Below are 15,323 nucleotides of genomic sequence, written 5' to 3' on the forward strand. Positions count from 1 at the left end.
CTCAATTCTCTCTCCCCCTTTCTTAGCTCTTCCTTCCCTTGTGTAATGATTCTACTTATCATCATTTACGTATATCTGTATGTGTGCATACATGTATGTATGCATGTATTCATGTATGCATGCATGTATGTATGTATGTATAGCTCAAACTGGCCTCAAACTCAATACGTAGATAAGAGCGACCCTGAACTTCTGAGCTCCTGTCTCTAAGTGCTGGGATTGTGGACATGCTCCCACCCCCACCCTACCCCCTTCATTTTTGTTCGCTGCCATAGAACTTCATGCAGCACAGACTGGCCTCAGATCCACCGTGAAGCTGAGGCCGAGCTTGGATTCCCGATGTTTGTGTGGCAGACTGGCTTGTGCTGGGATCATAAGCACGTGCCACTATTTCTGGCTTATATGGTGTTAGAGATTCTCTGGGCCTTATGTAAGCAGGGCGGGCACTCTAGCAGCTCAGTTCCATCCCCAGCTTTCCCTTTTAAAAATTGTAACCTCTGAGACAGGATGTTGATATGCAGCCCAGGCGGGTCTCAAATTCTGTCCTGCCTTGGCCTCTCAAGTCTTGGGATAATAGATAGATGCACGCCACTTTGCCTGGCTTCTGGGCCGTGGGCAAAGGGGAAAGTTGAGGAAAGATTTTGTTCTGTAATACATTTAGGCCTGAAACTCACTAAGCAACCCAGACTGGCTTCAAACTCCTGGCAATCCTCCTGCCTCAGTCCTCTGAGATATTACAGATGTTAAGTCATCACACTCTCTTTCATTTCTACATTTTTATTTTCAGGCAGGGGCTCATGCTGTCCAGGATGTCCTCAAACTCCCTCTGTAGCCAAGGATGGCCTTGAAGTTCTGATTCTCTTACCTCGGATGACCTCAGTATTGGGGTTAGAGGTGTATGTATGTACCACCAAGTCCAGTTGACGCTGGGGATGGAACCCAGGGCTTGACACCTACTAGGCAAGCACTCTCCCCACTGAACTCCGTCCTCAGCCCTCATGTATACTTTTCTGTGGTATGGAATACTGTGCAAACTGACTTGTGTGCTTGACTGCTGCGACAAGCAATGGCCAGGCAGTGGAGGGGACTTTTTAGGAACGCTGTTGTTTTGTTTGTCCCTGCCCTGTTTCAGGGCTGAAGGCCTTCTTGGACATGTGAGGGCCCCGGAACATGTCCTAGTTCCCCTCCAGTTAGGCCACCGGCTCCGTTCCTCCAGCAAGAAACTACCCGCGTAGGGAGCAGCAGGGTAACCCCCTTTTTTTGCGAGTTCGCCAAACGCTGGGCCCGGATGTCAGACCCCACCCCGCAGCGCCTGCCCCACGGGCTCTGTCCCAAGCCCCGCCTCCCCCCGAAACCGACAAATCAGAGAGGCAGACACATCGCGCGGCCGGGCTCCGGGTAGCCAATGGCGGCGTGCGTGAGATCTTGCGGCCACGCGGCGGCGGGAGGCAGGAGCTGAGGCGGCGACCGCGGCCAGTCGCTGCTGAGGCGGCCGCGGGTGCGCTTCTCGGCGGGGCCGGCAGGGCCGTCGCCTGGCGGAGAGGACGCGCTCCCGGGCCGGGCGCCATGGCCACCAGCTAGGGCGGCCGGAGAAGCGGCCGAAGCCCAAGATGCCGGAGCGACGGCACGGCAGCGCCCCCGCCAACGTAGGTAAGCGGCGCCGAGCCCCGGACGCCTCCATCCTTCATCCCGCCTGCCCCTTCCCCCATCGCCCCGGACGCCCGGCGCGTCCCGCTCCTTTCGCCTAGCAGTCCCGGGCGCTACTGCCGCGTCTGTCCAGCAAGGCATTCGACTCTCCACTCGCCGTACCCTGACTCACCTGCGCACGCTCACTGTGGCATCCCTAGCCCTGATGGTGACCGTCATCCCGTTTTTTTTTTTTTTTAAGGGACCCCCCCTTTATTTATTTATTCATTTTTTTTTTGAGACATCTCACGGTGTAGCCCAGGCTGGCCTTGAATTCATAGTAACCCTTGCTGACTTCGATTTGTCATGTAGCCCACATCGTCTTCGAACTCACTGGGTAGCCGAGGCTGATTTCAAACTTAACTTTGTAGCCCAAGTTGGCCTCAAGCTCATCATGTAGACCAGGCTGGTGGTGGTCTTGTCTCAACCTGGGATAACAAGCATGAGGCGCCGTGAGTCCGCCCCCACTCTTCCATGTCAGTTGCTGACTCCCTTCATGGAGTGGGGCATACCCTTCAATTCAGAGACCCTTTATTTCCTGTTCACCTCCTCTGACTTTAATCAGCCTCCACCTTTTCTTCCTCACTTGACACTTGAGACATTTCCCATGCTCTTGATGCCAGTTCTTTTATCATCATCATCTTCTTCTTCTTCTTAGATTTTATTTTATGTATAAGAATGCATGTATGTATGTGCATGATGTGTGTGCTTAGTGCCTGAGGAGGCCAGAAGAGGGCGCTGGCTACCTGGGAGCTGGAGTTCGAGGTGGTTGGTAGCAGTTGAACCCCAGTCCTCAGCAAGAGCAACAAGTACTCTAAATCCCTGAGCACTGGCTCCAGTGACCCCCCACCCCCCCACCCCACATATGAGTCAGGGCCTCAGACTAGTTCTAGACTGGCCAGAACTGACTATAGCCTTGAACTCAAAGCAGTTCTGCTTCAGCCTCCCGGTTGTTGGGAAGACAGGGATGAACCACTGTGCAAATTGAGCTCTGAACTTGAAACAGTGCTGGAGACAAGCAGACAGCTGTGGGGGGGGGGCGGGGGGGGGAGCCTCATGCCACCAAACCTGATTACCTGAGTTAGAGCCTCCGAGCCCAGAACATGGTAGAAAGAGAGAACTGGTTTCTACAAGTTGTCCTCTGACCTCCACAGGAACCATGGCACAGGACACTCATACCGTAATTAATATAATATATACGAATAAGCATCATAGTTTGTCCTTAGGTTAGCTGTTCCCATAACGTGTAAAGTCTCACTGATGGTCACTGGCACAGTAGGTCTAGCACATGGAAGGTGGCCCCAACGTACCTTAGAGGGCTTGGAGACCTTTGACTTCTGCTTGTGCACTAAACCTACATTGCTGTTCAGATGTCTTTGCCATTTGGCTTTGACTGTTGGCATTGGCATATTTCTCTCTCTCTCTCTCTCTCTCTCTCTCTCTCTCTCTCTCTCTCTCTCTCTCTCTCTCTCTGCATGCGTCTCCCACTTAACAGAGTGAGTTGCTGAGTGTTAGGCCTGAGCTCCTAAAGGTTTGTCCTCTTGGCTTTTTGTTTGTTTTTATTTGATTCTGATCTGTCTTTTTATCTCAGGAAGAGGGGTCCTCATTCCTGGGGAGGACCCACTTATCTGCCTTCTGAGTGCTGCGATTAAAGGCGTGTGGCTCGGCATGCCCACAGTGTTTGTTGTTTTCGAAGTTCTATTCAAAGTTTTATTCAGTTCCTGTTTCTGGTAAACTTCAGCCCTTCAGTTTTCATCCCTGCCAGACGCAGTCATGTCAGCATTTCAAACATGGTTGGTTGTGTCATCCTTCCTCTTGTGTCTACTTGTAACCTAAGGCGATATATGACCATTTCTCCGTAGCAATCGTAGAACCAGGGACTTGTAAGTAGAACTGGCTTAGCAGTTAAGCGTTTGCACTACTCTTGAAAAGAACCTACGTTCACTTCCCAGAACCCATGTTGTGTGGTTCACAATTGCCCTTAACTCCAGTTCCAGAGGTTCTGACGCCCTCTTCTGGACTCTGGGACGCGTGCGCACGCGCACACACACACACACACACACACACACACACACGTGCCCCCCCAAATACACCTTTAATAATAAATTAAATAAATAATTTAACAATAAATCATAAATTGGTTTCTTACTCCTTGCTTTGGGTTTGTCCTGTATCCTGTTATGACCTCAGGTCTTTTCCTCTCTTCATTGACAGAAGGTTGGCTCAGGCAATGCCTGGGATGATTGTGATCTGTCGTGTGGGTGCTGAGAACCTGGATTGTCTGGAAGAAGAGCAAGCGTTCTTAACCACTGAGCCATCTCCCCAACTCCCCCAAAGTGATGTTTAAAAAGAGATTTATTTATATATGTGTATGTGTCTGTATGCATGAGTGCGTGCACATGTGTGTGTGTTGGGGGCGTATGTGTCAGTGTATGCACAGAAGCCAGAACAGGGCATCTCTGGTACTTGTGACTGTACAGCAAGCACTTTTAACAGTGGTGCCATCTCTCCAGCCTCCAAAAGGATGCTTGACCCTTTCCCTGTAGACTGGTATGGGAAACAGCAGGGAGAGCAATAAAGTGTAATAAAGGGGAAGGAAAGGGGCGGGGTCAGATCTCACCATGGGTCTGCTTTATAGAAAAGCCCTCTTCCCCTTCCTTTCTCCCTCCTTTCCTTTCCCCCTTTCCCCTTCCTTTTTTCTTTTTCCTTCCTTCTCTCCTTCCTTCCTTCCTTTCTTTCTTTCTCTCTTTCTTTTGCCAGGGTTTCTCTGTGTAGCCCTGGCTGCCCTGGAACTCACTCTGTAGACCTCAAACTTAAGAGATGCGCTTGCCTCTGCCTCTTTAGTGCTAGGATTACAGGCGTGGGCCACCACCTCCCCGCCTACAGAAAAGCTTTCCGTGAGTGTGAGTGCACATGAGTGTGGTCAGAGGAGTACCCTGGTGTTGGTCCTCCCCTTCTACTTTGTGTGGCCTGAGGCAAGGTCTCTCTGTTTCTTAACCACGCATGTCAGGCTATAGCTGACTGGCAAGCTTCCAGAGAGCCTCTAGTCTCCACCTTCCACCCTCTGTGGGAACGTTGAGGTTATAGGCACACATTACTGTGTCTGGCATTATATGAGTTCTGGGGGATCCAGACTAAGGTCCTCCTCCTTGTATGGGGAGCACTTTGCCCCACTGAACCATTTCCCCAGTCTTTGTGCCGCCCCCCTTTTGTGATAGGATCTCACTCTAAATTATTCTGGCCTTTAATTTCTACAATCCTCCTGCCTCAGGCTCCTGAGTGCTAATATTACAGGCGTGAGCCCTCATGCTGGGCTGTCTTCTGCTATGTCTCCTGTCAGAAGCACCGGTGATGGTTGCATTTGCTTGTTTGCATCTTTGCCTCTTTCTCAGCTCTGAGGGCGAGGCTTTGAAATCAAGATGGCCGTCTGTGTCTGCATCCTCTACTGTGTCAGGTAACATGAATAGACATTGAGAATACTTTTTTTTTTTTAAAGACGTATTTGATTTTTAATTGTGTGTGTGAATTTCTGTATGTGAATTCGTAGGTTTGTGTGAGTATAGTGCCTGTTAAGGCCAGAAGAGGGCACCAGATCTCCTGGAGCTGGAGTTATAGGCGACTGTGGGCCTCTTGATGTGCTGGTAGTCAGACTTGGGTCCTCTGAAAGAGCAGCAACCACTGCGCCATCTCCCAGCTTAGAGCATCTGTTTTGAAAAGAGCCCTCTAATCCTCTGGTAGTGTTAGACAGAGGCCAGACTGGCTCCATGGATGTCAGCACAGGTCGGTGAAGACGGTCAGTGAAGCTCAGGGATAGATTGAGGATAGTGTTGGGGAGTTGGCTCTCAACGTCAGGGTCTGATGACTCACGCTAAGCAGGCTTGCTGCTACTGATCTGCACTACACCAAAAGCCCGAAGACCACTTCTCTGTTCCTGGCTTTGGTAACTGTCCTGCTGGTGTTTCTATTCGTCCTGTGAGGAAATGCTGGAGAAGGAGCAGGTTTTGAAGGGAAGAGAAGAAACCTAACCGTGTAGGTGTTACAGAGCTCACTCTGCTTGCTCAGAGTCGTTGGGCTTCTTGCTTGTATAAGAATTCCCTGGAGGTTTGGAAGCCTTTGATGAATTTTCAGAGTTCTGAGGAAGCTGGTATTAATCATTTGCCAGTGTTCTTGTTACCTTTATGAAGAGCAGACTTGGAAGTCCCGGACCACTCTACCATCCTAGAAGTGTGTGTGTGTGTGTGTGTGTGTGTGTGTGTGTGTGTGTACACCCGTAGTTTACCTTCGTGGGACATTCTGAGGGCTTCTCTACGCTCTCTGTGAATGTCTCATTCCTCAGCTCTTCAGTCTTAATTGCCCCGTCTGTGGTGTCGCTGCCTGAAGCTGTGGCATTAACTAGTCGCCTCTGATTATTTTTAGCAAATACTTTGCAGATATGACTATTCATATGAAGGCATTTCTGATTCCATTCAATGAAGATAAGTTTTAAGAGTGGAACTTTTTCAGTGAGCTGCTAGGCAGGGTAAGTAGAGGCTCTTGAGGCCATTGTTTTGTTGGGAGCTGCAGTTCTGTCCTGCAGTTCAGTGGCTGCTGGTGTTCAGAAGATGTTTATGAGGTTGTTGGTTTTCAGGGTTTCTTAAGAGCTGGGGAAGGGGAGGGAGGCACATTATAGAGCCACCAAGCTCACTCTGCTCCCTGAGAGTCGGGCTTCTTTCTTGTATAAACATTCCTTGGATTTTTGTAAGCCTTGGATGGGTTTTCAGAGCTCTGAGAAAGCTGGTCTTGACCGTCGTCATTTCCTGCACTTCCAGGAAGAGTGGACTTTGGGAAGTCCTACTCTACTGACCCAGGAGCTCTTCTGTCTCTGCTGCCATTTATGGTGAGGGTTCCTGCATTATTTTAGCACATTTATTTAGGCCACTGGTAACTCTGAAACACTCCAGATCTGTTTTTCTGTTTTCTGTTGTTTCTGATCACCAAGAATAAACTGACTGTTTAATGTTCCCTCAGTATGTGTTCATGCTCTCTTCTGCTTTGAGATTTCTTCACAGGATACTCATCCTTCCCCAGCTCCCACAGTGGGGCTGTTGCCCGTCCCCTACTCTAGCACCATTTCCCGTGTCCTGCCCTTTGCCAGCCCATGGCTGTACAACTTCCCTAGTTCTAGATGTTTGTTTACACCTCCCCTATGACCTTTATCATCCCATCATGGCTGCTGTGGAGATTTCTTACCTTCTCCTCTTGAGTTCTTTGCAGGCAGATGGTGAGTCACATTTGTCTACATGCTCTGTGTGTTTGGCTGAGATGTCGGGGTCCAACTTCATGGCAAGAAGAGTCTGTCTGCATTTAAGATGGATTTGGTACTATGGATTGCATTTTATTTATTCAGTACCAAATTGAAGGATGTTTCGTATTCTAGAAAAAGTATTCAGGCCTCTCTCGTGAAGTCCTCAGAAAGGTGCAAGAAAATTAAATAATAAGGCATTTTCATTTTGCTCAAAAATTGTAATTGTGGTTTCTGATGAGCAATTTTATATCTGTCTTTAAAAAGATGACAGAATTTCATCTGTGAGTAACTAGGTTGGAAGCAGTAATTTCCTACGGCATAAGTGAAGAAGTTGTTTATATGGGATAGTGACTGGGATGAAGTAAAGTAGCACTGGGGCTGGAGAGATGGCTCAGTGGTTAAGAGCACTGGCTGCTCTTGGAAAGGACCTGGGTTCCATTCCCAGCAGCAACCACAAGGTAGCTCACAACCTCTGAGAACTTCAGGGGGATCTGATAAGTGGAGAACCTGTTCACATAGGATAGTGACTTGGATAAAATAAAGCTACACTGGCATCCAAGGGCACTTCACACACACACACACACACACACATACACACACAGAGAGAGAGAGAGAGAGAGAGAGAGAGAGAGAGAGACAGAGAGAGAGACAGAGAGACAGAGAGACAGAGAGAGAATGCTCCTTTACAAGGAATAATTAAACTGATTATAAAAACAGGTAGGGCTGGAGAGATGGCTCAGTGGTTATGAGCACTTGCTGCTTGTCTTAGTCACTCTTCTATTGCTATGAAGAGACACCATGACCAAGACAGCTCTTATAAAAGAAAGCATTTCATTGGGAGACTTGCTTACAGTTTTAGATTTTTAACTATTATCATCATGGCAGGAAGTATGCAGGTGTACAAGCAGATGCTTGAGGAGTAGCTAAGAGAGAGAGAGAGACAGACAGACAGACAGACACTGAGACTGACTGACTGACTCTGGGCTTGGCTTGGGCTTTTGAAACTTCAAAGCCCATCATCCCCAGTGACATACTTCCTCCAACAAGGCCACACCTTCTAATCCTTTCAGTCCTTTCAGACATCCTTAGTCACTCCCTAGTGACTAAGTATTCCATATTAGAGCCTGTGGGGGTCGTTCTTATTTAAACTACCACACTGCTCCTGCAGAGGACCTGGGTTTGCTCTCTAGCACTCACATCAGGCAGGTTACAGCTGCCTAGAACGTCACTTTTAAAGGATTTGATACCCTTTTCTGACTTCTGAAAGCACTTGCGGATATCCATGAGGTGCACATAAACTCATGCAGGCATGCGTATGCACAGAAGGTCGAGGTAGGTGGATCTCTGTGAGTTCAAGGCCAGCCAGGTCTACAGAGTGAGTTCTAGATCAGCCAAGGTTACATCGTGAGACCCTGTCTCAAAAACAAAACAAAAACAACCACAAAAAGAACAAGAATAACAAAATCTTAGCACTAGAAAGCCAGAACTACCTGGCCATGTATTTTTCTGGCTTCCATTTATATCTGTTACCCCCAAGATCAGGCCTAATTCTCTCTCCTTAAGCTCATCCTGGTGAACTCCGTGGAGAGGCAAAAGCTGTGGGAAATGCATGCTTCTCACTCATGTAAGCGAAGAGTGCATATGTGGTATAGGCTTGTCTTCCATCATTCTAAGTATATTTGAAATGGTTCTTCCAGAGGAAATATGAGAGGTTTACTAATGAAAATTTTAGAATTCACTTCATTTCTCTTACATCGCATACATGGCTTTTTGTTCGTGTCACTGTAGTGTCTGAGAAGCACTGTAACACAGAGTGAGGCCTAGCTGTGTTCTGGCTTGGCCAGCAGTTTGTCAAGTAATATAGGAAGGAAACCATCTTCCTGTGCCTCAGTTTCCTCACATTTAAAGTTATTCTGAGAAATGTTCCTTTACTTTGGCTTCTCCTCACCTCCCCCCACCACCGGCATCCCACAGTGCACGAACTTGAACCCAGGCCCTGAGCCCAGCCCACCATCTTAATTCTTGCATCAAGCATAATTGATCAGAGTAAACTTAGGATTCTGTCTTATACATCAGTGGGAGTGGGAACTGACACAAACAGATGTAATAGACTAATAAATGAAGAGTGGGTTAGGGGCTGGAGAGATGGCTCAGCAGTTCAGACTTCCTGTTGCTCTTCCCGAGGACCCCAGTTCAATTCCCAGCACCCACTTGTGATTCACAACATCCCTGCCTCCAGTACTAGGAGATCCAGTGCCCTCTTCTGGCCTTCACAGATACTGCATGCCTGTGGTGCATAGACATACCTGCAGGCAAACACTCATACACATTAAAAACCATACAAAGGAGGCTGGGAGATGACTCTGGGTAAAGCATTTTCCACAGACGTTGGAGGCTTGAAAGTCAGACTCCCAGAACCTGTGTAGAAACCAAGTAAGCCTATCAACTCTCTGTTTTCCCAGCCCTTGGGATGCAGAGACAAGATCCCAGGAGTAAGCTGCTTGGCTGGACTAGCCCAAATCTCTGGAAGATCCCACATCAATAAAATGGGGAGTCATTGAGACTTTTGAGTCTCCACATTCATGCACACACATGCGTACATGCATTTCACACACATACACATGCAAAGAAACCAAGCCATAGAAGGCGAAAGGAAAGGAAACAGCTGAACTGTGTAGTTCTAGCCTTCCTAAAGATAAGGAAATTGTAACATTAAACCTGGAAGAAAGGACCAGTAGGCTAATCTTAGGGAAGTGTTAGCTGCCTGGGATGTTAGCAAGGACGTTTAAATGTGGCCATTCTGTGCTTTATTGAATAACCAATATGCATATTCTGTATTATGTTGTAGTCCATGGAGAAAACCAGAGGGTAAAATATTGTCAGTACCTTCTAGGAACTCACAGTAGACTCTAGTTGCAGCCATCACTAACATCACTAATTTCTTGGCAGTTGAAACAAATGTATTCAAAATGAATTCACTGCAGTTCTTAGGGCTGGATAGCTGGCTCAGTCGGGGACTCACAGACACTCCTAACTCCAGCTCTAGGGCTTACAGGATCTTCTGACATCTGTGGACACTTGTACTTATGTGCACACACCCACACACAGACAGACTCCTAATTAAAAATAAAGGAAGTCTTGTTTTCAAGGAGCTCACAGTTCATATTAGCCATCCACTGTCATGGAGTGGTGTGACAGACAGTAGTATTGCAACAGTAAGGATGGATTAAAGTTGAATGTCGAAGGGATGAGTGGGTGTTAGCATAGGCATGCTACCTTGCAGAAGCAACTCAGGGATGCTTCAGGCTGATAACAGGCAGAATTGGATAAGAGAGAAGGGGAGGCCGGTGATGTGGGGAAGTTATAGAGACCAAGCGCCAGATGAAGGCTGGACCATAAAAGAGTTTCCTTGTATTTTAGGTATGATTATTTTCTGAGAAGAATTGCCTGCTGAAAGGTCTTAAGCAGGGGAATGTTGAGTGTATTTGCATGTGGGGGCAGTCAGCGAACTGAGTGGGGAAAGTCAAAACTCACGCAAGAGGCTGTGGAGTTGCTGTTATTTACCTATGTATTTATTTTGTGTGAGCACACCCACCACAGTCAAATGTGTAGAAGTCAAAGGGCAACGTGAGGGAGTTGCTTCTCTCCTTCCTTAGGTTTGAACTCAGGTTGGCAGGCTTGGTGCCAAGTGTATTTACACACTGAGCTGTCTCGCTGGTCCTGCTAGAATTCTGTAGTTTTGTTGATTGAAAAAAAAAGATGATGAAGAAGAAGATGATGATGATGGTGATGACAATCATCATATATTCATCATGATCATCATCTTCTAACAGCAAAATGGGGCTGGAGAGATGACTCAGCAATTACAAAAATTGGCTGCTCTTTCAGAGGACCCGGGTTCATTCCTGTTGCCCACATGGTGGCTCACAACCATCTGTTAGCTCAGTTCCAGGGGTCCAACATTCTCTTCTGGCTTCTATGGGTGCCAAGCACATAAGTGGTACAGACACACCCATACACATAAAATAAAACTAGCAAGACCTTTTAAGGATAACATAGTTGCAAGACTTTGTCATTGCTTTCAGATTACTTTGTTTCTGTTTACTTGTAGGTCTTTGCTTTACTCCTTGATTATTTTGTTGACTGTTTGCTTTGTTTCAGATGCCTCTAGTTGTTCCAAGAGGATTAGGAAATGGTACTTCACTCCATAGTTACCTATGGGTTCCTGCCTTGTCCTTACCCGCTGTTAAGTATCCACAGCATCCTGGATGATGACGGGTTTAACAGAGATTGCAGTGGAGTGAACTAACCACAGTGCAGTGGTCTAAGTGCACACACGATGTTTTACCCAGTAGTTTGAGGTTGCAGAGGGAGAAGTGGTTGGTTTGGGGCTGGAGGACGGGAAACTAGTACCCGGAGAAGGCTTCCCTGAGGAGATGATGTGTGTAAAGGCGAAAGGAGCAAGCACAGGCAGTGGCTGACCAGCCGGAGCTGGTGGGGTTAGTTCTGAGGGCGGGCAGGCTCCACGGCACCAGTCCTGCTTGGGAGGTGGTGTGGGGCACAAAGACCAGTGTGGGCGCCCTGGAAGCTGCTCTTTAAAGGCTCTTCCACATGTGGACTGAGGATGGGACTCGGTTAATAGAGCGCTGCTTGGCACGCACAAGACTCTGGGCTCCATCCCTAGTACTGCATAAACTAAGCATGGCGCATGGTGGCCCACACCTGCAGACTGCTGGGACATGTGAAGGGGGATCAGAAGTTCAAGGGCCACATGAAACTCTGTCTTAAAAAAGAGGAAGGCAACAAATAAAATTAATAATAATAAATAATAATAATAATAAAAACTTTAAAAAAAAAAGAAGAGGAAGGCACTTCCACCCGTGACATGCTTGGTTCCAGTGGCACTGAAGGAGAGCCTGCATTACGCTTCACTTCCTCTGCTCCCCGCTGCCTCTCATAAGTCCACTCTGATCACTGTGAAAGGCTTTATCGTTGCTCTTGTCTTGTGGATTAGAGAGCTGTGACTCAGTGCTTTATCTAATGCCAGATGACTAAGAAGCCCGATTCAGACCGAGCCCAGCTCTCCCCATCTCTAGTAATTAACTGGGCTTCTGCTAGACCAACTCAGTGCCTTCTTCTCCTCTGCATTTCCTTGTCTAGATTCATTCTAAAATGTACAGAGTTGATAGAAAAGGTATAATCTTGACTGACTGAATGGAAAACACACACACACACACACACACACACACACACACACACACACACACACGGAAATGTGTTCCTTCTGTTTGTGTTGTTTGTCATGGGTTACAGCCAGTTGTAAACATGAGCTTGAAGAATCCAGAAGAGGAACATGTCAGCAAAAGCAGACAGCATGTCTCTGTGTGCGCAATATTGAGAACTTGTGGAGGCCAGGGACAACTTTGTGGAGTAAGTTCTTTCACTTTCACACTGGTCCTGGGAACAGAACTCAGGTCTCAGGCTTGCATCATTGGGCAGCAAGCACCTTCACCCGCTCCACTGCACCGCCTCGCTGGCCCCGTCTCAGCTCCTTGACAAATTCATACATGTTCAACAACAAATGGTTATATTGAGCCTTCTGTGATCCTCACTGAGTTTCAGCAAGTCAGCTTACCAGTCTCGTGTTAAATGTCCTCCACACACCTGCCCTCCAGTGGTCTGACACAGCTCCCAGATAGTTTCATACAAAACAGCTTGAGTTTTTAGCTTGTGATCCCCGCCTCTCCCCCCCCACCCCCACCCCCAAGTATCCAAGGTTTTAGTGCCTGCTCTTAATACTTGGCCAGCCTTTCCTCATGACCATAGTGCTTACTGAGTATGCTGTTCCGTTCTGTTTTGGCTCTTTGCTCCTTGTCTCTGGGTCTAGGGCCCGCCCCCAGGTGCTCCGACCATGGGTTCTGACTGTTCTGATACAGTACAGGGCTTATAGTGAGCTCACTGAGTAAGACTGGAAGTTGCTGCTGACGTTAGTGGAGATTAACCGCTGGACACATCCTTTGGTGAATGCAGTCTTGAGCTACAGTGAGTTCTCTTTATGCCTAGGAGCTAGACGTGAACGCCGAAAATAGCAGGGAATGGACGTTAGCTGGCAGGATGGCACTGGCTTTGCCACATTGATTGAATGGGAGGTTCATGATTAACCACGAGGAGCTGGTGGTTGGCAAAGGAAAGGACAGGCTTAGGGGCTTGGTTCATTTTTTTATTTTATCTTTACCTGACACATTTCCCAAGCATCTTTTTGGGCATAGAGTGTGGCTACTTTCCTGATTGTAATGTCAGGATGTATGAGCTTGCCCATGAATGCATATATCTGGGCCTGTGTGTGCAGTGAGTCCTGGCACGGGCTAACTAGCCACCAACCTGTACCTGTGCTTGTTGACTAATTGTTTTTCCATTACAATGTTTTGAGATGTATTTTTGCTTTAGTCTTTGAGATTATAATGTAATTGTATCATTTCTCCTTCCTTTTTTTGTTTTGTTTTGTTTTTTTGTTTTTGTTTTTCGAGACAGGGTTTCTCTGTGTAGTCCTGGCTGTCCTGATGCTCACTCTGTAGACCAGGCTGGCCTTGAACTCAGAAATCCGCCTGCCTCTGCCTCCTAAGTGCTGGGATTAAAGGCGTGCGCCACCACCGCCCGGCTTCTCCTTCTTTTTTATCCCTCCATATCCTCTTATGTCTCATTCAAGTTCATGGTCTTTTTTTCTTTTTTAAAAAAATTCACTTTTAGTTTATGTGCTTTGTGTTTTGCCTGACTGTGTGGCAGACCATTGTGAGCTACTTTGTGGGTGCTGGGAATTGAACCCTGGTCCTCTGGAAGAACATTCAGTGCTCTTTACCGCTGAGCCATCTCTCTAGCTCCAGTCTCTTTTTAATTATTGTTACATATATATGTATATATGCATATACATTTTAAAACATAAAACCACAACCCAGTCAATCCATATAATGTTACTTGTATTATATGTTTTCAGGGCTGAGCATTTAGTATTGGGTAAACAATTGGTGTATTTTTCAGAGAAGAGTGTTTCTCGTGCTCTCAGCGTTCCTTAGTTGTCTGTTACAGGGAGCAGAGGAATCCATGAGCGAGTGAAGTCCCGTGTGGGTATATGTTGTTGACACGGGTACAACCATGTCCAGTCCAGCACCCACTGGAAAATGTCAAAGTCTTCCTCTAGTTCATGTGTGGATGTTGATGGCATGTCGAATATTCGTTCACAGCCTGAAGACTGCTCCCTACAGAGACCGCTCCTACTAAGGTTAGCTAGTCTTTCCCCACGACCCAGCCGTAAGCCACAAACTGTCACCGTGGTTATCCGTGTGTAATAACCCTGCTTCAGTTGTATGCGGTAATCTCTCTCCCCTGGTCAATCTATAGAACAAATATGCTGAGCCTCCAGGGTGCTGCAGTTTCTCCATCAGAAAGCCCAGTCCACAGAACCCCAGCTTTTCTTTGTGCCTGTGTGTGTCTGCCTCCAGTCAGGTCTATCCTTGGAGTTCTTGGTCTATGGTTGAGGCCTCCTGAGTGTTCCTCCTGCCACATTGGCTTATCTGCAAATGTCATCCTTGTTCACATCATGGTCAGGCAGCCATGATAGTGCCACTTCATGGGTGTAGCACCTCTTGAATGTCTAGGAGAGGAACTCACAGCACCTTCCTGTGCCCCTGGTCTCACAATGTCCCTGCCCCCTCTTCTGCAGTTCTCTTTGAGCCCTAGGTTCAGGATCTGTGGTGAAGATACGAGGTTAGTTTTTATGTTATACTTATGGGCGGTTTGCCTGCATGTACGTCTGTACCACATGAGTGCCTGGTGCCCACCGTAGCCAGAAGAGGGCGTCAGATCCACTGGGATGTAGTTACAGACGATTGTGAGCTGCCATGTTGTAGGATTGGAACCTAGGTCCTCCAGAAGAGCAGCTAGTGTTCACTGAGCTACCCATCCCATTCCCGGCCTTCTCCCCAGTCAACACAACAGCAGAACCCGTACCAGGCCCAGCATCATGGCATTTTCATTTTACTTACATGTCTATGTGGATAAAGGAGAGGTGGATGGGCTTGTGCTACGGGGTGCATGTAGACATTAGACAACAACGTGCAGGAATTGCTTCTCTTCCATCAGGTTGGCAGCAAGCATCTTTAACTCATGGAGTTACTTGGCTGGCCACTCATTTTCATTCTTTATTATTTATTTACTTAGTTATTTGAGACAGGATCTCACTAGGTAGCTCTGGCTGTCCTGCTCTGTAGACCAGGCTGGCCTTGTTCTCACAGAGATCCACCTGCCTTGGCCCCCTGAAGTACTGTGATTAAAGGTGTGTGCCACCACATTAGACAAG

General features: G+C 47.5%; 1 protein-coding gene across 2 annotated transcripts in view; it reads left to right on the forward strand.

Moving 5' to 3' along the window:
- Positions 1-1,438: 1,438 nt before the first annotated feature.
- Tpst1 (tyrosylprotein sulfotransferase 1) overlaps positions 1,439-15,323 on the forward strand; it is a 62,359-nt gene continuing 48,474 nt past the window's right edge. The window contains exon 1 of one of the 2 annotated variants that reach the window (XM_076923040.1): positions 1,439-1,650. The gene's annotated coding sequence lies outside the window, so the exon portion shown is untranslated. The remainder of the gene's footprint in view (positions 1,651-15,323) is intronic. The other variant, XM_076923041.1, reaches the window with a different exon arrangement.

Source organism: Arvicanthis niloticus, chromosome 24, assembly GCF_011762505.2.
Source record: "Arvicanthis niloticus isolate mArvNil1 chromosome 24, mArvNil1.pat.X, whole genome shotgun sequence".
Taxonomy (NCBI): domain Eukaryota; kingdom Metazoa; phylum Chordata; class Mammalia; order Rodentia; family Muridae; genus Arvicanthis; species Arvicanthis niloticus.